We start from the raw sequence: 23304 nt of genomic DNA, 5'->3' as shown, positions 1-23304 counted from the left end.
AAATAGGGAAGCGGCTTTTCAGCTAATTCTTTCCCTTGGAAAGAATTTGCTTGGCCGCTTTCATCACTTTGCCATTTTCGGCACTGTAGTGCGATCTCGGAGTTGGAATATTTAAGTAGGGGGGTGTGTAATGTTTTAAAGTTTTTTTTTTTTAATTTTTATTTCGGAACAGTGATTTTTTTTCCCTTGAAAAAAAAAATTGCTGTTCTGAGGTTTCGACGTTGTAAGCTTTCGCTTACATCGGGTCAATTAATTATTGTTTGCTTCTGTAAGTGTGCGATAATATAATATAGACCCACTGAAAGTAGTTAGCGATGAGGATTTCTTGTCAAGCAAAATTTGCCAAAATGAATTCTTTGCATCTAAGACGGAAAAAACAGTGGCATTTGGACAGCACAGTGGTGCAACATTAGCATTATCACCTCACAGCAAGAGATTCACCCATTCAATTCTCAGCTGGGGTGCCTTCTGTGTGTAATCAGAATGTCCTCTCTGCATTCATGTGGGTTTCCTCTGGGTGCTCCTGTTTCCTCCCATGTTGCAAAGACATGCGTTTGGAGCATTTCTCCCTGGGCCTCCACTGAAAATTGTCTTCGTTCCAACTCGGACTTTCCCATAAACAAATGTTAAATAAATAATCTGACATAAGAGCAGCAACTTTTTCGACTGTATACATTGGATTATGATGTATTTTCAGTGTTTTTTTTCAAATCCCATGGATAAATATAAATTATGATATAATCTGAGCTTTTCTTATGAGCAACGACCATGGAGGATACCCACTCAGTCAGTTCTTCAGCTGGACAAATTATACCTTGCTGCACCATTTTATCAAGCTCAGCCTTGACTCTGTTCTGCATAGCTACTGGAACTTTCTGGGCTGGCCTGACAACTGGACTGACTTCAGGGTCTAACTTCATGGAGAACACAACTGGGAGCTTGCTCAGTTTGCCTTCCAAAAGATCAGCATAGGTAGAAAAAATAGACTGAGTGAAATTAGAACAGTGGACTCTTAAGCTAACATGGTGGATTTCCTTATTAAATGAAAGTAGTCCCATTTTCAAACTGTCTCTAAGGTCTAATAATGACTGTACATGCCTTTTGACCATGTAAAATTGCAAGTTGTTCCCAGCAGAGTAACATAAAAGCACTACTGAATCTTCAGTTTGAATTTCTTCACCACCATAAACAACAAGCTTCAGACACTTTGCTAAATCAAGCTTCTCACCAGCACATACTCTAGCAAGTGTTTCTGTTGACATAACATTGCACTTTGAACCTTTGTCAACTTTGAGCTCTTTGGGTCTTCCATTTATCGAAACAGTACAAAATACTTCAGTCTTTGCTGATAAATCTACTGCACTGACTATTGCATTAACCACAGATACACCATCCACATAAAAAGTAGGGTCACAGCTTTCTAATTGATCAACTTGTCTCTTGGAATGTTCTGTTTTAATAAAAATAATGCCCCCTATTTGATTTACAAAACCTTTTGAAATTATTCCCCTTATTGGATTTAAGGCATTGTTGACCAAAAGCTAAGCACTTTTCTCTTTTGGGTTCATGATTTGCATCACAATTACGATAGTTTACTATGAGGCTAGGTGAGGGTACATGCTTTGAGTTTGCTGACTCACTTTTTTGCTTCACTGTGACTGTGCACATTGTGGAATTTGCTAGAAAAGTACTGGGTTTCCCAGGGACTGTTGCAGGGCTTACAGTTTCTGCCACGTGCTTGGGCCTGTTTCTTTTAACCATGTGCTGCATACTATCAACATGAGCACTAGAAGATACTGGAAGCATGCATTTCTCTTTTGTAAGCATATTTGTGTGCTTTCCTGTAAGCTCATATATCTGACAAATCTTGATGCTCACAGCATCATCTTTAATACCACACACAAGTCTGTATTTTATCAACTCATCCCTTAAATCACCAAATCTGCACGTTTTAGCTTTGTTTCTCAAGTCAGTTTTATATGCTGCAAAAGTTTCCCCAGCCTTTCGATCTCTTGTGTAAGATAAGTGCCTTTCCACTGTAATATTTGTTTGGGGTTACACATTTCTTTAAATTTACATTTTGAGCACTTGGGGTCCTCCTTTGACTCAGTTGGTACCACTATATGGCTATTTTCTCCCCTCCCCTGCAAATATAGCAGGTGCATACACAAATGAACACTCTTTTTCTATGGCTTCTGAACCAGCTAAATTAAGTAGAATAAATGCCTTTGTACAGTGATTGATGTACCAGTAATCTGTTGCAGTAGGACTGAATGAATATTCCATGCATGAGGCTTAGTAAATAGTAATGGAAACATTATAGTGGAATGGGTATCTGTAGTCCCATGTGGATGTTATGTCTGTCCAGCAGCCCCACCACATTTACTTGCATAATATACCAGATACATACGTACACTGCCATATCATAATAATCTTTACAAGTACTGTGTTGGTTATGGAGTTAGTTTGCAAATGCAGCAGGTGACACAACTGTAGTTCAGGCCTGACTCTGTCAGATGCAAGTAGAACACAGCCAATGCATGGATAGGCATAGGATGTGTGGGTTGCTTGGCATCTATTTTAATTTCTGTATGTGAGTAGGGGAAGGTGTAAGGCCCTATGACCCTAGGTTGTTAGTGAATGTACTATACTTTGTCGCTTAGCCAAAACCAGGGCATACTGAGCACACCTACATCTACCTACAGGGACATCAGCAGTGGGGGTATCCTCTGAGTCTTCTTGTGTCTGTGGCTATAGTGATTTAGGCACTGTAGGGGGGTATATCCCTTCCCTTTGCTGATCCTGCTGCAGCTGTTTACTCGGGATCAGATTGTGTAGCATAACACATACTGTGGACATCTGTGCACGTGTCTGGAAAATACTGCAAGGCTCCCCCAGATATATTAAGGCACTGGAACTGTGACTTCAGAAGCTCAAACACACAGTCTATGATATTCTTAGTTTGTGCATGTGCCTCCTTATGGCATTCTTCTGTGGGTTTGTGCATATTTCTGATGGGTGTCATCATCCATAGTTCCAGGGCATAGCCAGCATCCCCAGTAAATGGCCATGTGGAATGTACTCCTTAGCAGAAATCTGGTACAGCTGTGATGTGTGCCAGATGTTGGAGTCGTGATAACTGCCAGGGCTGCCAGCACACACATTCAGGATAATTATCTGGGAATTACACATGACTTGGCAGTTGATAGAGTGGCACCCCTTTCAGTTGATGTAGATTCTACCCTGCTCACCAGGTGGCACCTTGATGTGTACATGAGTGCAATCTATGGCACCCAGTACTTCAGGGAAGTGTGCTGCATGGTAGAACTGTTGCATATTTCTGGCCCTCACCTCAGGGGAGAGAGGAAAAGATATGTGCTCACTGGCATGAGGTAGCATAGCTTCCAGAAATTGTTGGAGTATCCTGGATGCCTGTGACATCCCCATCATGTCCCCATCTAGCCATTGAAAAGTACCTGTAGCTATTATCCTAAGTGCTACACATACCTTTGTTTCCACTGGAATGAGCTCCCCTCTGTAGGCTCTGGCTCTGAGTTGAGGGCAGCAGAGCTCAGTGAGCACTTGTAATATGCCCTGTCCACCCTGTAGTGCTGTACAATCTTTAGCTCATGTATCTCCTGGAAGGTTAACCTGGGCCTGTACACTCTTCTCCTTCTCAGCCTAGTCCCATTGTCAGCAGCACCAGCAGCCTTGACTTCAGCCTCTTGTACATGCAGATGTAAAATAGCTGCAGCAGCCCATAACATTATCTCATCAATTAAAATTTTCAAGTCAGCACTCCAATGGTTCAGAGTGTTGAGGGAAAAGCAGATTTTAGGGTGCATGATTACTTTATACAGGTTTGCTGTAGGTCCACCATATATGATTAGTTACTTATTATGCATTTCACCTGCTTAGATTTTAATTAACATCACTTAATGGCCCTGCTTTATTGCATGGTGTGGCATGCCACGCTGTACAGTATAGCTTATACAACAGTCAAAACCTATTATTGAGTATATCCAGCTTTAATTGCTTGCTGCCTACGTCATCACTGTCACCTGGGTGGTCTTTCCACACAAACGTGCTGAGCAAATCAGGGCACCGCACAAACACACGCACCAGAAATTTAAAAATTCTTATAAGTAATGGGACACACACCCCTGCTGGCATCCACATCCAGTGGAAATATCAAAATGGAGTAGGAGCCTACACGAAGGGGATCTGTGGACATAGTTGATCCTTTTACAGATTCAACAAATTCACCTCATTTGCATACATATCTTTGCTGACAGCCTGGTAACTACATGGTTCATAGCTGTATTACCTGGGAAACAGCACCAGCGTACCATTGTGCAGACCTGACGCAACGTCCTATCATGCATTTCTGACAAATATTATAAACTGATTTTTATTCCTATTTTTTTTTTTCAATTAGGCATGTTTGTTCACTGTGGAGCATAGTGCAAACATGCCAAAATCATTGACAAATATATATTTTTTTGCATATTCCCTTGGTGTTTCAGACATCCACAATGTACCTTTTGTACGTATATGTATGTGTTCTGACATTTCCTTGGGAATTATGTCCATATTCCTGATTTTTTATTTCCCCTTCTGTCCATGTAGTGTCCTGTACTTGGAAAAATTCTGTGTACAATATGGAGACAGACATGGGGTGCACACGGATGCCTTTATGCTTGCTGGATCACTCAACCTAGGTCATTTGCATAAGATTCACATGCTTATGAGGTAATTTGCATTACACAGAACTTTCAGTGTTTGTTTGCGTGTACATGAGCACCGCTAAGCAACGCTTACTGAATCTAAAAATATTCAAGTAAGCTTTACTGAGTCCCCCTAAAGAAGCAGCTGCCCTTATAATTTTAATTTAAAAAGCTATTTAATGCAATGTATATGTCTCTCTCTCTCTTTTCCTCTCTCTCTCTCTCTCTCTATATATATATATATATATATATATACATATATATATATATATATATATGTATATATATATATATACACATACAAAGAATAAATAAGATCACATCTATATAAAGAAAAACATACCCTTGTTTAGGTATGACTTTGCAACATAATTATATACTATGTCTTTGATAGTTTTTTTTTATTAATTAGCTCTGTATAGAAATGAAAGATGCATTTTTTTCAGAATCCTTTCTTATTAAAGCAGCACCTTGTCTTGTCAATTTACAAAGGCCATTCAGGGTTGAATGTATCGCTACTAATTCATTCCATTATTTTAATAATTTTCTGGACAGCACCCATAGATAATCCTACTTTCATTTTGTTCTGCTCATCTTAATACTTTTTATGGATAATAGACAAACTCATACAGGTAAAACATTCATAAAGCATTGAAAACCTGTAAATATGCATATTTTGTAATATTGCAGAAAAGAGCATAATTTATATAACTCACATCATAATTACGCACCACTGATATGATTAAGATGTATACAGAATTTGGTAGCCTAACAATTTTTACATCTACACATTTTTGTGAGGTAAATGCCAAAAATAAGACACCCAAATGGCTACATAATATTATTGGTAGTAGCCAGCAATAAAAGGCTATTTCTCTGTGACTGTAACATGTGTAAGAGAAAATTTCTCAGAATAGTCTACTTAGCTGGTAATTCCAGCTCTAGAGAAATTTGCACAACGTCATCTGCTTGTGTTCTTGATTGCACATGCATTTCAACTGTGTAAAGTGGCCATATGCCCAGTGACAAAAAAGTCTGTATTCAGTAGACATAAATAGGATTTTTACATCTGATGTAATGAAAACTCAATAAAGAAGTAATTTACTCTATTATTGTACTCACAGTACTAAACAGAAGCTCAGCATGGTACATATGATGAAAACCATGTATAATGCAAAAGGACAAACTGTGGCAGTAAAAATATGTGCACTAAAGCCACTATGATTAGTGTTTGAAAGGCTGTGCCTCTATTTCCTTTTATGATTTCAGTAAGTAACTTTGAGGTAATAAAACCAGTATTTCCTGCCATAAAATGCACCTAAGGCTACAATTCTAACCTTAGAGCTTTTAATGCAACCCAGATTGGAATTTGACCACACCGCATTTGTCTGTTGAAAGCATGTATTGCAGCTCTGGCATGTTACAACTGATAAATCAGTTCTGGTACAATATATGGGGTTTCTACTTCCAATTTAATGACAACTCATTAAACAAATATTCTAGATTAATTCTGTATTTTGTGCATGCAATAAATGTTCAAAATAGCATTCCACATTGAAGCCATGTATAATACAAAATGGCAAAAACATCTAATATGATCTGAAACAGTGATACGTGGCTTATTGCTAAAGTCCTTATCTTAGCTCCTTTTGAGATTTCATTATGAAATGTTCAGTTAGGAATAACAGGATGGTCAGCTACAAAAAAAAAAAACTTAAGATTTAAAACTTAAGAGTATTATTCAGTCCTTAGGAGATTAGGAGATTTAGTCCATTGTTATTTTTAAATGTTGACTCTTTGACTGTACCACATTAGTTGCAGCTATGGCATGTTGCAACTAATATCCACAAATCGCTCTCTATATCTATCTATCTATCTATCTATCTATCTATCTATCTATCTATCTACCCTTCATGGCAAAATAACTTCTTCTCATTTTTTTTTATTTTTCAAATATATTTGAATGAATTCCATAATATTTATAATTAACATCTTAAATAACTATGTACACTATTTAGATTAGCCTGACAATATAACAGATCTTAATGTATACAGATACTTTATAAGTATGTCCAATCCATTATCAGAATGTCTGATCAATTATTGTATAGTGTCAATCAACAATAAGACTTTTCCCCAAGGGTTGTTGATAAATGGCTTTGGGTAAAATCTTAGTTCTTTAATTTTAATTTTCAATAATGCTGTGGTCTTCAGTAGGCTGTAGAAGTCTTCCAAATTTGGTATTGTGTTTGTATTCCATCTTCTTGTTATACACTTCCTTGAAATTGCAAGCATAGTCCATACTAGATACATGTTTGACCTATGCAAATGAGGACCTGTGTTCACATTTAATAATACAAGAGCTTTAGTTAAATAAAATGGTTAATTAAATAAAGCTTGTAGAAAGTTATTAATATCATTCCAAAATGGCTTAATTTTAACACAATCAAAGAAAATGTGGTTCCAATCTGCATTGTGTACTTGCTCACATCTCCAACATATTCCTTTTATGGAAGAGCTAATTTTAATGATTCTATCTGGGGTTAAGAATGCTCTGTGCAAGAATATCCAATTAAAAACTTTCCAGAATAGTGTAAAGGATGCATATGTTATCGATAATAAGATATTTGTTTTAATATCTTCAGTTAACTGCATTGAGTAACATTTTGTTATATATTTCCAATATGAGGTTTTGGGTGCTGTTTTATAGTTTATCAATATTTTGTAAAATTTTGAAATACTGTTTCCCATGTCAAAGTCATTATATATGATTTCATATATGTATTTCATAAATTTAGGTATTTCTTTAAATGAAGAATTGTTAATTATTCTACTTAAATCTTGTGAATATGACAGAATACTCTGTAAAGTTAGTCAGTCCTGTTGTGGAATTTTGCTTGTTGTTTTTATTTGCATATCTAAAACTTTTAGTTCTTTGATACATTGGAACCAGCAAACAAATCATTTCGGTTCCCAGGAATTAATACTTTCTCTATATCTTTTTATGTGGAAATTTCTTTGTGACTAAAAATGGTGTCAAAAGATCAAACCAGATTTTTAAATCTATATTTGCATTAATCATTTTCCTAAATGAGTCAATGTAGTAATTAATCATATGTGTTTTAGTGGGTTTACTTATGTTATATTACATACTAATACATAATATGTGTCATGGCAAATTGTTTTTATCTGTTATTTGAATTTTTTTGTAAATCAAATTAATTTATTGATATTACAGTTAGCAATTCTTTCCAATTTGCAGAGTAACTTGGAATTATCCAATCTGAGATTGTTTAGATATTGATGCTTTTATATATCTTTTGATATCAGGAAAGTTTAATCCTCCCTATTTCCATGGTCCTTTCTGGTAACAGTTGTATTGCCAAGGCTATATATAGGATCTTGTAAAACTATTTTTATGAACTGTAGTCCATCTTCAAATGTTAATATTATTTTGTTCCATTATTCCACAGAGATTTTAATTGTATTGATGATATTATTGTAGATTTTGAGACTAATGTATTATTATCCTTGTATAACTCAGTTCCTAGATATGTTGACATAGATTCTTGTTTCTCTATGATGTGATCCCCCTTAGTCTGCAGTTCGTTTTTTTATTTAAAAATGAAAACAATTAATTTTGATTTATTGAAATGGAGTCTTGAAGTCCTGTGAAGTTTGTCAAGTAATACATCTAGTTCTTCTAATGTCTTTTTTGTATTAGATAATGTTAGTAATATGTCATCAGCAAATAGCATTACTTTAGAATTGTATTGTTCATAAACATCTATTCCTTTGATTTTTATATTGTTACGAATTGAATCTGCCAATATTTCAATAGCCAGAGCAAAATAGAACTGGTGACGTGGGTACATCCTTTTTTAGTGTCTTTTGTTATATGCATAGATTCAGAGGTAAAAGGACCTAACTTGGCATATGCTAAATTATTTGTATATCTATATTCTTTAGGAGAAGGATACAGGAAATTCAAATAGCATTAGGATTTTGAATAATAAATAGTCCCAATTTAGGGAATCAAAGGCTTTTTCTATATCTAAGCCAATCATGAGTGTTTCTTTATTTTTTTTTTTATTAACATAATCTGTAAGAGAAATTATCCTTTTAATATTGTCATGTTTGTGTCTATGATATATAAGTCCAGTTTGATTATTTATTGTTTTGGATAGTGGTATTTTCATTCTGTTAGTTAATATCGTCATAAATATGCAAAAAAGAAGCGGTTCGGGCACACCAGAAAATGGCTCACTGATACAATAATTTATTGAAATAAAAGTTCAACACAAGCTTGTATCATTGAGCCTTTTTCTGGTGTGCCCAAACAGCTTTTTTTTTTGCATTGGTTTTACTTTTGCAGTTATTTCCTATTGTTTTAAATTGTCATAAATATCTTATAGTTGTTATTTAATAACGATATAGGTCTATATGAGGTACAGAGGTTTGGGGATTTGTTTTTCTTTAGGATTGGTGTGATTAAGGAATATCTGCAAAAGGCTGGTATTAAAGCTTGTGACTTAATTTCTAATAGAGTTTTATGGAAGAAGGATAGTATCTTTGAAGGAAAAAGTTTATATGTTTCCATAATTATGCCATCTATACCTGGAGCTTTAATATTTTTACCCTTTTTTATTGTATCTGTAATTTCTTTGTAGGATATGGGTGTTTGCAGGTGTAGTTTTCATTTTTCTGGTATGTTTTTATATTAGAACATTTTTCATCTAGATTTAATTGATCAATATGTATATTTTCTTTTTGGAAATGTTCCATATAGTGATTTCTATAGGCATCAAGAATGCCACCTATATCCGAGACATTTTTCCCTTTCTTTTCATGGAAGATACTTTTAATGTTATTAGCTTTTGATTGTATTTTGATTCTTGTGGATAAATTATGTAGCTATTTGGGAGAAGTGGCCAGGGTATTAATTTTTAGTTTTTCTAAAGCTAAACTAGTTTTATGTGTTAGAATTTCATTATATTTATTTTTTTAATACTTCTACTTTCTTTTTCATCTCCAAACGATTTTGATTTTTTTCAGCTTTTACTGACACAAGTTTGTATTGTAGATCTAATAATTCAGAATCCCATTCTCTGATTTTTTTATACCAAGTTAGTGTTTTACCATATATGTAAGCTTTTAATGAGTCCTATATTATTATTTAATTTATCTCTGTGGTGTAATTAATATCTAAGAAGAAATGTAATTCAGATAATAACCAGGGTTTGAACTCTTTAATTTTAGTTATATATGCTGGAATTCTGGAGCTAAAGATTAATGGTTTGTACCCATTTTTGAAGTTTTAGTATCAATGAATTGTGATCTGAAAAGGGGCAGGGAGTGAATGAGAAACTAACAATTTTAGAGTGTAAGTCATGGCAGCAAAATATTTTATCTATTCCAGTTTGGGTACCAAATCTGTGACCTTGATGAGAAAACAACAAAGATTTATCTTCTTTAAATTTGATAATATCTACAAGATGAAATGATTCTCCCTACTTGTTTAAAGCTTTTGATACAGCTGATGTATGCAGCGGTATTTTGTTTGTAGTTTCAGAAATATCAAATATACAGCTAAAATCTCCTAATATTAAGTTGCCTTTATAATTAGTGGAAATGAAATCCAAGTATTTTTTAACAGTTCCTGTTCCAGTGCCTGAGAACCAGTATAGATTGGCTATGGTCCATATTCTATTATATTTAACTATTGTTAATGCCATAAGGCCTTCTTTAGCTTCATACTTATAAATGATTTCTGGGTTAATCACATATGTTTTCCATAAAATTGTTACTCCTTTTGTCTTTGTGTTATAATTGGATTGTGCCGTTATCATATATTCCTTAGGATTCCATTTGTAATTGTCATTTGTTTTGAAATGAGTTTCTTGAAGGAAGACAATTTGTGCTTTGTTCAATTTTAAATATTTCTGTAGATTTGATCTCTTGCTAGGATTGTTTAAGCCATTGGTATTTAGAGATACTAAAATTAAATCCATCTTAGGTTATTTAGACTATGTATTTTTTGTTTTATTGTGACTCTTAAACATTTTCCTCTGATAACTATAAAGTATATGTTTGAGCTTTTAAAAGAAATTATCAGTTTCATACTTTGAGTGTTTACCAATAAAGTAATGTTTTGATCAGGCATACTAAAAATGTTTTTTTGTGAAATAATTTTAAATTAATAAATGTTAAGAAAACTAAGATCAGTACTTGCCATGGAATGAAAATCATTCCTAATCTGATGGATAAACTTAATTCAATCAGATTATCACTAATACATTGACAATTCAGAACATCTGAGCTCTATAAAATGAATTATCATATGGAGAATATTTGTAATAGGAATAAGCAATATTTATATGATTTTAAACAGATATAGTACTATTGTAGATTAGACAGAATTCTAATACAATGTAAATGTCTACCTATTGTATAAGCAATTAATGTTTACATGAAAGATAGATGACAAGCAATTCAATCATAGTAAAGTAGGATGCATCATATATAAAACCTCAGTAAAAGATTATAGCACAAAGTTATTTACATTTTCACCCTTATTGATGAAGTCTTCCAAAATGTCTTACTTAATATAAATAGTTGGTAATAATATCTATACCTAATGTTTATAATACAATGTATTTTACTGGATATATCAGAAGTTATATTTCATTGTTTGCCAGCATTTGTTTGTTGCTAACTTACTTAAAGCATCAAGTTTGTTTTATATGAACATAGATGAAAGTTAAGGCATGCCCATTGTAAATCCCACCGTATACCAATGGAAAAAGGTCCGGTCACCCGGACTTTTTTCCATTGGTATAAAGTGCTGAAAACATTTTTTTTTTTTTTAACAAATAAAAAAAAGAAAAAAGAAAAAAAATGGAGCAATGGAGACTTTCTTTTCTCCGCTGCTTCCATTTCAAAGCATTGATGTACTGGGTATGAGTGGGATGCAAGTCCCATATGCATGCTCAGTACATCAAAACAAGGAAGCACTGTACCACAGCCAGTGGAAGAACAGTAATGCGCCATTATACAAAGACATTATTTAAGAAAAGTAAGTATTTTTTTCTTAAATAATGTCATTGTATAATAGCAATAACCGACTCCATGGTTGTGGTATATTGAAATTTATCCATGGTTGGCTTTATTTAATCACTCAGACTTCGACCTCATGATTAAACCACACCAACCATATGTAAATCTTCAATATACCACACCACGTCGTCAGTTATTGCTTAATGAAATAGTATTAACTTAAATAGGCCATTGTTGTAATTATTGTACCAAACAGAAATTTAGCACGCTGTGGCAGTAAAGACATATGAACTAAATAATTGGGGCTGTCATTAAGAGGATAATCAGCTGTCCTTCTTTGAGATTCATTATAAGAATTTCAGGCAATATAAACAGCATATTCTGTTATAAACCACACATAAAGTCTGTGATTCTAACATCAGAGCTTTTGATACAGCACAAATCAGAACTGAAAAATTGAAATCATGACACTGTAGCTTTGGCATGGCATGGTACAATTGAAAGAAAGAAAGAAAATATTTTTGATGGAATATAGAACTTGCTTAATTCTGATCAAATGACAACTCAGTAGAGATGTTCTAAACCATAAGTGTATTCTGTACTTTTATACCTCAGAGGCAGGGACTGTATGAGTCTGAAGACCAAGCCATGCCACAAAACGAAAATCAAAGTTTTGCATGTTATTTTAGAGTGAGTGGTAATTTAGCAGAGAAGATAATAGCTCAGAGAAAGACTGTTTTGCAATTTAATGAGATAGTAAATCGGAATATATTAGATCTGTAGGGAGATTACTTAAATTCAAATAATAAATACTAAAAGTATAATTTGTAATTTTTTAGTCCATCCAAACAGGTGATCTTTGTAAGATAGACATTTTTGTTTACAAAATACATGGATTTGCAATAATGTCCAGTTAACAGTAATGGGGAAAACAGGGGCTAACAGGAGAATAAGATATATAGAGTCAGAATGCATGGGTTTTGTGTGCAGTTAGTACACCAGACAGATTGTGATTTAGCTAAATGAAAGAAAAAGAGAAGAGCGAGAGAGAGAGAGAGAGAGAAAATGAATGCATTGTTATGTCTGTCTAAGGTTATGAAAGATACCTCTGAAGAACAGCAGTAGTGGATAAACATTTGTTATACTGCTATTAACTGTCTGAACAGTAAGACCTTACAGACTTATGTTTAAGAGTGTTACTTTTCCTGACTAGAATGTTACTTATGTAAAAAAGAACTACTGTCTAGTCCTGATTAAAATACAGGTTCTAAATCACAAAGACCACGTAATCTTAGCAGTTACTTTTAATGTTCCGTTATAGACTACAGCTGGATACTGGGCAAAATCACCATGAAATCATCAATTTCCACAAAAAGAAACAATTTTTGCTCTTTAGTACACCATATATTGGTATCCACTCTTAGCTGTTCAATTGGAAAAGTCCTTATTTGTTATAGTTTCTCATAAAACCAACATCTAGGTTCATATCACTGACTGTCAGACTGAAGAATTTAATTAGCTTAACTTCCATAGCTCCTCTTTCCAAAGGTGTATAGAAATTTCCTTGAAGTACCCTAACTGTCATACCTAATACAGAATGCTCAGAGTGAGGGAATTGGGCTGACAATGGCTTATGTAACTGTGTGGGCACTGATCCTTGCTTTGAGTTATTGTCCTGTGCCTTCTGTAACCTGTACCTGCACATTTCCTGCATTTGATTAGATAAATCACATTTCGGAAGTACATGTAAATGAGACACGTACATTGTAATTTCTGTTCTGTGAAATTGTTATGTTGGAAACCATACAAATCATCTGACATATTGTGCAATGTGGGTGGTTGCAAGGTTTTTGTTATTGTCAAATTTGTAGCACTTGACATTGGAATAGAACTGTACCATCCATCTGCCTGTGGCTTTGGGCGAGGGACAAACTGTTCACACTGGAAAACTTGAGAAGGACATGCCACAAGAGGTATGGAATTCTAGGACTCTATTTCAAAGCAAGGCTACAATATGTGAACGGATGATAGTGCGTATAAAACAATTCAAGCTGATAATTTGGTGCATAAAGGGGGATGCTGTGTGCTTGAGACAATCAACATAAATTATGTCCCATCAGGTTAGACATGCATAGTCCCATGATTCTACAACTTCCCCTGCCATGAACAGCAAAATATCCCTTGACACTGCATCCAATATATAATTGACACCACCAATGGGCACTTTAGGGCAGCTTCACTTCTCTACTAGAGGATGTAATCCCTGACTTCTCACAATTACCTGGAATACATGAGCAAGTATTCAGCTCTCATAACCTTACTCCATCTCATAGCATTGCACTCAACTACCAATGTATCCTCCTACCTGGGCAAGTGATGATGATTACACCCTGCTCATTCTCTAACTTGTGAGAGTATAGTGATGTCAGTGTGCCATAACACATGCATTATTCTATGTTGTCTGTGCCACGGCCCATAATAGTGGATGAAACACCACTTGTTTGCCCCTTCATTCCGTCTCTGCATCTCTATTCTGTGCTTCTGTTGCAGATAGAGCAGTTATAGAAGGACCTACCAAGATGTTTGTATGCTGCTCTGTCTTTTTATGCAGCACAAATGCACACACACACACACACACACACACACACACACACACACACACACACACCCACACTCACACACTCACACACACACACACACACACAAATCTTGCTGCAGATGTCCAGATTATATAGCAGCACCTCTCCTGAAATGCATATTGAAGCATCCCTTTAGTAGGCAAAATATATGCTCTGCTATACTTTGCTTCCCCATATAGTCTGTATTGCAAGGTACTTCCTGTATTGTCTGAAGGTTGTGGATGGTGGTCATCAACCAGGACTCTAGGATGTATCCAACATCTCCAGTAATTCACAATAAACAACACATTATATTTGACCTGCTCCCTGCTTTCATGATACTTCTTTATATAAACCTGTCTATCTAGCATATGTGTGTGCACTTACCAAGGTGATGACCCTGTAGGAAATCTCCTTACAGGAAACTTTGTAGAGGTCAGATGTGTGCCAAATGTGTGAATAATGGAAACTATCTTGGTGGTGTGCAGGCACATTATAAATAAGGCTAGAAGCATTACAATCCAGCTGGCAGTTAAGGAAACTGAACACTTTTTGGTTGACATAGCTCAGAGCTTTAGTACTAGGCGGGACCTTAATGACAATGCGTATTCAACCTACGGCTACCAGGACCTCAGTGTAATGAGATACTGTATGTCTTAATGTGTCTACATGTTGCTAGTTCTCTTTATTTTAATTCTGGTGGATCCAGATAAGCTGCACTACATGCTGTAGTATAATGTTGAGGAACTGCTTTAGGACCTCTGAGAGTGGCACTTGAAAAATCCCTAATAAGTCCCTGGCAGGTAGTTAAAAGTAACAAAGATGGCTAAAGATACACAAACACCTTTGCATGCGTATGAATGCACATAGCATGCATCACACTGATTCTACTTTTGGATGACACAGTTCATCTAAGTCCCTCACAGACATCCACTTTGCAATTTTACTGATCTGTGAATTGGTTGTATTTACAGTTCCTTCTCTATCTCCTATGTTAGCACAGAGGGCCACAAAACACAACATTGCATGCACTGTCTCCAATGGATGGTGCTAACTCGTGCTTTTGAACTACTGCTGATTCTAATCATAGCATCACTCTTATCATGTGCACCATGAATCCTGGTGTTCCAAAAAGAATGTGCAATGATGCAGTGCACCAACTTTACATGTTTCTGAATTGGTTTGCTATTTTAGGTGTCATCATTTGCATAATCCATTCTGAAGAAGTCTGCTTGACAGATGAAAGCGCTTAATGTACTGTATTTCATTTTATTTTTTGTGTTATTTAAATAAAATCTTTTAGTCCGAGTCGAGATCCAGCTGCTTGTTTACCAGCACCAGACAATCTCTACAATTCCGTTGTTGTCTGTGAGTAGTTTATAATCCATGTGGAACAACCATATGGGATTCCTCATTTTCATGTCATTATGCAGTCAGTTGAATGTGCTACATAGCACACTACTTTGGCATTTGTGTGACCATGTTTTCTGTACTTTATAATTGCCTACACCATGTGCATTACTTCTACCCACACTAAGCTTTGGTGTGTGCTAGGAAATCATTGTCTTGTGGTTACTGGTCAAGGTAGAAAACTGTTTGAGAAAGACTGTTACAGTTATCTAGTTCACAAATAATTAAATTTAACATATAAATTCAAAAGATAAACTTATACTACCTTACAATTATGACAAAGGAAATATGACAAATAAATATTTTGAGATAATGGCAGTTCCCCTACATATAGGTGCATTTATGCATGTACTGTAGCATGTTAAGGGCAATAACTAGATATTGTACCTTCATGTGTAAGGCAAAGTAACTTGTATATGGAAACATTCTCACAGACTTGTAGTCAGGAATCTGAGGGTATTGACTAGCATTAAGGCATGCCTAGAGATGTTGGAGGCATCGAGTATGACACCCTGGTCTGAGTCAGTTTAGATATGTACCTGGTAGAGTTACCAACAACTCAGAAATGAAATATGGGCCTTAAAGAGGTCTGCAGTCTTGAATTTGTTTTAAGTGAAGCCCATTGTTGGGCTATCTATATAGATCATGTATATATTCTGGAAAATCTGATGAATGTACTGTGTTTGCTTTAAAAGTCAAGAGAGTTGATGTGCTTCAGTTCTATTACAAACATGAAAAATAATCCATGCATTTCTGTAAATATTACTTCCACAGCTTCCTGGGACATATTCTGGTGATGTGTGCTTGGGAAGCTGACCAAGGACTTGGCATATACAGCTCCTCACAATAACTCTGATACCTAATGCATGACATTTTGGGCTGCTAATTCTTTCTACAGTTGTTAACATTGCTTTGCTGAGGCATTTATACTTTTGGTTTTGTATGGTTACCAACAAGATTGTTTCTGCTGTTCTTTCCTGATGACCACAGTCATACAAGACATATTGAAAATGTTGACTGATACAACTGCAGCAACAGTTGGTTGTACTAGCCAATGTAGCTGTCAATCTCAAGAATGTGTCTACTATGAAAAAAAAAATGGTCAAAACTGGGCATTATACCACCACAGGGAACTGGAACAGAAATGATTGAGCAAAAATGCTGTGATCTCAATTCACAGGAAAGTCACTGAAAACATATGGATACATAGGGAATATGGGATACGACAAACTTCAAATGGAGGTTTTGGATAGAGCTGGAATAATCCCTGAGTTAAAAGTAATAACATTTTAGAAATTTAGAGTTTTAATGCTGACAAATTAGTAAGAGAGCAGTTACATGGTTTGAAACATATTTGAAAATTATGGCTAAATTCAAATGGCAACAACAGATTGAAAATGTCTAAAATCTTAGCAGAAATTTTCCTAGCAAGATAAGATAATGAGCATCACAGAATGATCCCAGGAACCTTGATTAGCTAGTAGCTTCAGTAGAAGAAGTATTACTTAATGACTATAATATGGAATGTCTGCATCTATGTCTAAAGTTAAATAAAGTTACACTAAACAATATGCCATCTTATGTGAAACAAAAGGCAGCAAGGTATGTGTTAATTTGTTTCAAATGTGGGGGAGGGGTCACATTGCTAAGTTTTGTGCAGCTAAAGCTAAATAAAATGCTCATAGAAGAAAGGTGAAAAGTGACATGCATGCTACAGATGAAGCCATTCCTACTGAATGTGATAAGAATACAACAAGAATAACTGAGTCAGCATTATGTCATTGTTCCATTATGTTACAACTAAGCTGATAGAGTGTATAGTATGTCTAGAGTGAAGAGAGGTTCAAGAGTTGCTAGACTATGAAAGTACAATTACCATTACTAAGGATCTCTTTGAATGTTGGCACATGATTAGTAACACCCAAAAATTAGAGGTAATGCACATTCAATGTGGTAGAAAAGAAGATCCCTTTATGCAAGTAGAAATTGAAACAGTTATAAGAAAACTGCTCTATCCTGTGGCAAACCCCCCATTTTGACTCATGGTATAATATTAGTGAAATATTATTCCCATTTTAAGCACTATGAAAAATATGGTGGAGGGAGAATACACATACAGTGTGGCAGGCTGATGCATTTAACAAGAAAGAAATAAACCAGCATCACGATACATCCATTCAGTGTAATAGTGTGGAGAGACAAGACAGTGATCTTCAGTTAGAGGCCCAAATCAACTAAGAGCAATAGTTTAAGCTGTAACAAGTATAGATCTTTCAAAAGGGTAACTCTTGCCAAAATGCAATGAACTTAAAAAGATCATATGTTCTGAACCTGCATTAGTGACTCCTAATTTTATTAAAGAATGTATCCTATATACTGCTATGGCAGAAGCTGGTCTAGTAGCAGTGTCATCCCAAGGCATTCAATGTAAAGAGCACCCTGTAGGATAATGAGCAAAAAGTTAAGCAATGTGGAAAGGGAATAGTCAATAATAGAAGAGGGTTTGGCAATAAACAGCACCTTTTACTTATTGACGTAGTATTTGTTTGGCAAGCATTTCAACATACTTGTGGACCATGCCCTTCGAAAACATCTGAGTAAAGAGACAGTTGGCTGCACCAAATTTAGCAAAAAATGGACTATCTATGCATTTCTTCTAGTTCACAATAATCCACAGGATTAGACTACAAAACTGTATGAGTTGTTCTGCTCCTAAAACTCATCATAAGCAGACCAAAACCCATGTTATTAAGCTAGAAACAGGGCTAGAGCAGTGAACTTTTACTATGCCTTTAAGTGCAAGTCAGATTAATTGCATGTGGAAGATTTCTCACAGAACTGTAGCCAGGAATCTTAAGGTATTATACAGCTAACAAGTCATTAATTTCCAATAAGACTTGCATATTTGGAGGTAGACTACAACACCAAATTAGGAAATAAGATCCTCTTTCAGAGTAAGTACTTTGAGGAAAGTAGAGCGGCACAGTATGACAGCCTAGTGAAGTCAACTACAACTCAACTAGAATCCGGCCTTAAGAAAGGTCTGCACCACTGAAATTTGGTTTTAAGTGCAATCTGGTATCAGAAGGTCTGTATAGACTACCTTATATGTACTCAGAAAATGTTGAAAATACTGTTTTTGTTTGTCTTAAACACAAAGTGGGATGGCATTTTTCATTTCCCTTTTGTATGGATAGCCTAAAGCATGTAGTTTTTAAAACTACTACTCCTCCAGTACTTATATTTATGGCTTCTTCTCTGTTTTTATGTTATATATATACATACATACATACATACATAGAGAGAGATATGTGGATGTGGGTGTGTCTAGTAACTTGTCTAAACTGGTTCTAGTTAACATGCAAATAGTCAACAACAAACAAAAACAAAAAGGTATAAAACTGATAAGAGCAATAAAATCAATATTATACCACTGTGAGGTATATACACTTTCCCCAAAAAAGTGCGACCTTAGAGCTGGTATATTTGGTAGAGGGTATGGAGGGGTGTAGTGGGGCAGCTATTGTAACTCTTTTTTTACTGGAGCTAGTACTATACTACTTATGTGGCTGAAGATGTGATATTTTGTATGCACATGTACACCCTCACCCCCCCCCCCCAACACACACACATATGCACTACCAAAAAAAATAATTACATGTTACTTAACAATGCTTAATTTGCTGCCTAATCATTTTTTGAAGCATGGCATCTAACAATTATTTTGATATCTGTGAAAGGAGCTGCCAGAGTACAACTCTGTATTCTGACAGGAATAAAGAAGTCGAGAAAACCTCACAGTAGCATGATTTGATTGTGTGAAGTGTTGCAGTCATTTCTCATTTACGCAGGGATGTTGTTCTGATGTTTTTGAGGTATGATCAATCTTGTTAAGGCATTCTAGAGGGTCATTTGGTAACTGTTTGAAATTCTGAGATTTTTAGTGTGAGTCCTGGAAGAGCAAGACTGAATAACAGAAAATTTAGTCTTACATAAGTCCAGGGTTGCCATTTCAAAGAATCTTTCATTTTATTCTAGATATGGCAATGTCAGAGTTGGTATACATAATTTTTGGGGCGGTGAGGGGAGAGTGGAAGATCCCCCGGCACAAAATCAGTCTATAGAGAAAAGATATGTTCAACATTCACCACTCTCCTGTGTTTTTGGTCTTATTTTTCATCATTCTAGGACTCGGTATTGTGAGTCTTGAGAATAAAAGGGAGGCTGACCGTTGATATATATATATAGAGGGAGAGTTGTGTATCTATATATATATATATATATATATATATATATATATATATATATATATATATATATATATATATATATATATATATATATATATATATATATATATATACATATATATATTTATATATATGTGTGTGTGTGTGTGTGTGTGTGTGTGTGTGCGTATATGTCTCAGGAAGTATAAGTAAAAGTAACAATAAAGTTATTATTGTCAGGTACAACCACTATTCACTGCAATACTGTGTAGTCAAGTACTGTTAACTAAACATTCTGACAATTGCAAAGCTTCATTTGTATATAAAAATCAATGCTGGAACACATTCACCTATAAAACTCAGCATATCACGTATTTCTCGTGTACAAATCAGCTCTATGTAAAATGTGAATGAAGCTATGTTGAATCATCATCACCATCAACCCCCTCTTCCTATTTTTTGCATGGGGTTTGGGATGTCCTATCGACTGACACCATCTGTCTCAATTTAGCACCACTCTCCTAGCTGCTAAGACAGCTATGCCTGACTGTCGCAGGTCTTCTCTAACCCACTCCATATATGTCTTCATAGGTTCATAGAAGATTATTAGGCTAATTGCTTTAGAGCCCTTACAAGTCATGCCATTTTTATCTGAATTTTACATGAGTTTAGATCTCTATGGGCTGGAGGATGGCTTAGGTTTGTGCCTATGTCTTTGAGTATTTTACAGGCTGCCCCTGTTCATACAGGACATTGTTACCACCCCAGGAATTAATTTATGATTCCCCATCCATTGATCAAAGCTACGTTTGAAGAGGGTCAGATAAGAGTTCTGCTTTACATGAACTGGAAGCCTGTTCCAGAGAAGGGGTAATCTCTGAGATATATTTCTACCTTTCCAGCATGTTTTGTTCATGTCATAGCCCAGGTTTAGATCCCTAGATTGGCTGACTACTTGTGTAGTTTGTCTGTAACAATTCCATCAGTACTGGATTTGTGAATGCCTAATGGGGTATGACAATTCCTGGTGGAGGCTGAGGATTTCGTATAGTATGCGTGTGTGGGGGGTAGTCAAATGAGGAGGTGGAGTGTGGATGTGGCTGAGCTGCTGCAAACTCAGAGCAATACACTGTGATGTCCCTATTGCATATCCGCTCCTTGGATCCAACCATGAGTGCCAGTGGGGGTAGGTCATATGAAACAAACCCGCCAGGCTGATGTAATGACAGCACCAAATCCTCCAGATGCACATAAGATCTACAGTCTCCCAGCAAAAATGGGTAATCGACCAAGGTTGTAGATACAGTGATGGATGTGAAGCATGTGGAAACAACTGTTCACATAAAGTAAGGCGACTCAAAATAAACAATAATAAATAAAATAATCCATGTCTTTGCTGGACAGCCTCATTTCCTCACAAAATAATTTTCGCCTTTCCTGCTCATGTACTTCAACTACAGTAGTCTGTTCTCTTTGAACATTTCTGTAATAGCAGCAACTTTGGTTTCTGCTCTGATGTCATCATTTCTTTGTCTGTCCTACAATGTGCATCCTACCACCTGTCTCAGGCACTTCAACTCTATTTACCTCTACATTCCTCAACTGCTCTGCTTTCACTGCCCAGGTGAAGTACTTGTCAGACTGCTGTTTTGTATCCCTTACTATCAGATTTTATGGCATTCTTCTGTCATACACTACCCCTGACAGTCTGTGCCTCACTGAAAACACCAAACCCATTGTGCAGCATCTTAATATTCATTTGAACTTCTTATCCTCCATCGTACTTTCTGCTGCTCTTTGTTTTCATTTATCAGTCACCTCTCCATCACTTTTGTGCAGTGTAATAGGAGTTTGATACCTCTGTATATATATATATATATATATATATATGTGTGTGTGTGTGTGTGTGTATATATATATATATATATATATATATATATAAAGGTTCACTGCATTCTGTCAAATGGATGGTAGTGCTTGAAAAATTCATCAATTAATTGAGAACACTCATAATTGAGGGCTGCAGATGTTAAAATAAAAAAAGATCATGTGCATGTGGGTAATGTAAGTGTGGGTTCATTTTTTTCACCCCTTCTGCTTGCTGACCATCAACCCTTATGTTTTCTCTAGCCATTTCATTACTCATAGGGTTGAGAGCCATCGACACCCTATTCATTCAACAGTGAGGTGAGAGATGATCACAAAGCCATCATTCAGGCAGATATCAAGGTCTACCCCCCCCCCCCCTTGCAGGAGCTCCTTGCATAATCTTTGTATCTTCTGGAGAAGGCTAATGCTGCAAGATTTTGGGGTAACTGCAGCTGACCTCTGTAGCTATGCCACTGTAGTGCATCCCTCTGGCCAGGACTCTCTGTGCCACATAGATCTCTCTACTCTAGCAGTCATCTAACGGATCTTTCTCACCACAATATGAGCAATCCACCCTCATTTCCACACTCCACTTCCTTTAGCTCCAGTGCTAGCTAAATGAACATGGGTCATTTTGGATCTGGGAATTTAATGCCAGAACTTTTGGATATATGGAAAGTTTCACCATTATGGTATAGTATGTGGGAGTATTTGCTGCTTAGGGCTAGGGTTAGGCTAGAATAATGGCTAGGGAAGGGGATAGATTTACTGATGTGAATATATGCGACTATATGTGATGTGTGTTTGAGTGCATTGTGTAAGTGGTAGTGTTATGGAAATGGTTTCCCCTGAGGTAAAGTATAGGGCTCAGGACAGGGAAATGGTTAGGGTTAAGGTTAGCATACATTAATAAGATATGCACACAAAGTATGCCTGAATTTAGTGGTAGTGTTTGTTTAGCTGATTGCAAAAGGTTACTTTTTGTTTTCCCTTTGATATTATTTTTGTTTTGATGTTTTAGGTTTTTCAGTAAGTAGATTTTCAAAACTCTGGCATGATCACTTGTGTTTTATATCTATATCTATATAACTATAGCCATTTCTATACCTATCTATAGATAGATAACTACAGATATAGTTATAGATATATAGCCACATAGATCTATAGCTATATGAGTTCCGTCCAATTCATCGAAGGTTCAGAATATTGAACATTCATTAACTGGATGCTCAGAACATCAGACTAGCTTTTTTGCTGGTTGCCGGTATTGCTAGGGATGCAGATCTTGGCTTTTTTTTTCAATGTGATGCAATCTTGGAGTCAGTATACATAATATGCAGGGGTTGTGGAGGTTTTGTCTGTGCATGCACATGTGTGTGTGTGTGTGTGTGTGTG

The sequence above is a fragment of the Protopterus annectens genome, chromosome 2.part0, assembly GCF_019279795.1.
Source record: "Protopterus annectens isolate FY-2018-M chromosome 2.part0, PAN1.0, whole genome shotgun sequence".
In the NCBI taxonomy this organism is placed as follows: domain Eukaryota; kingdom Metazoa; phylum Chordata; order Ceratodontiformes; family Protopteridae; genus Protopterus; species Protopterus annectens.
The sequence above is the reverse complement of the archived record's forward strand: the minus strand, read 5'-3'. Positions refer to the sequence as shown.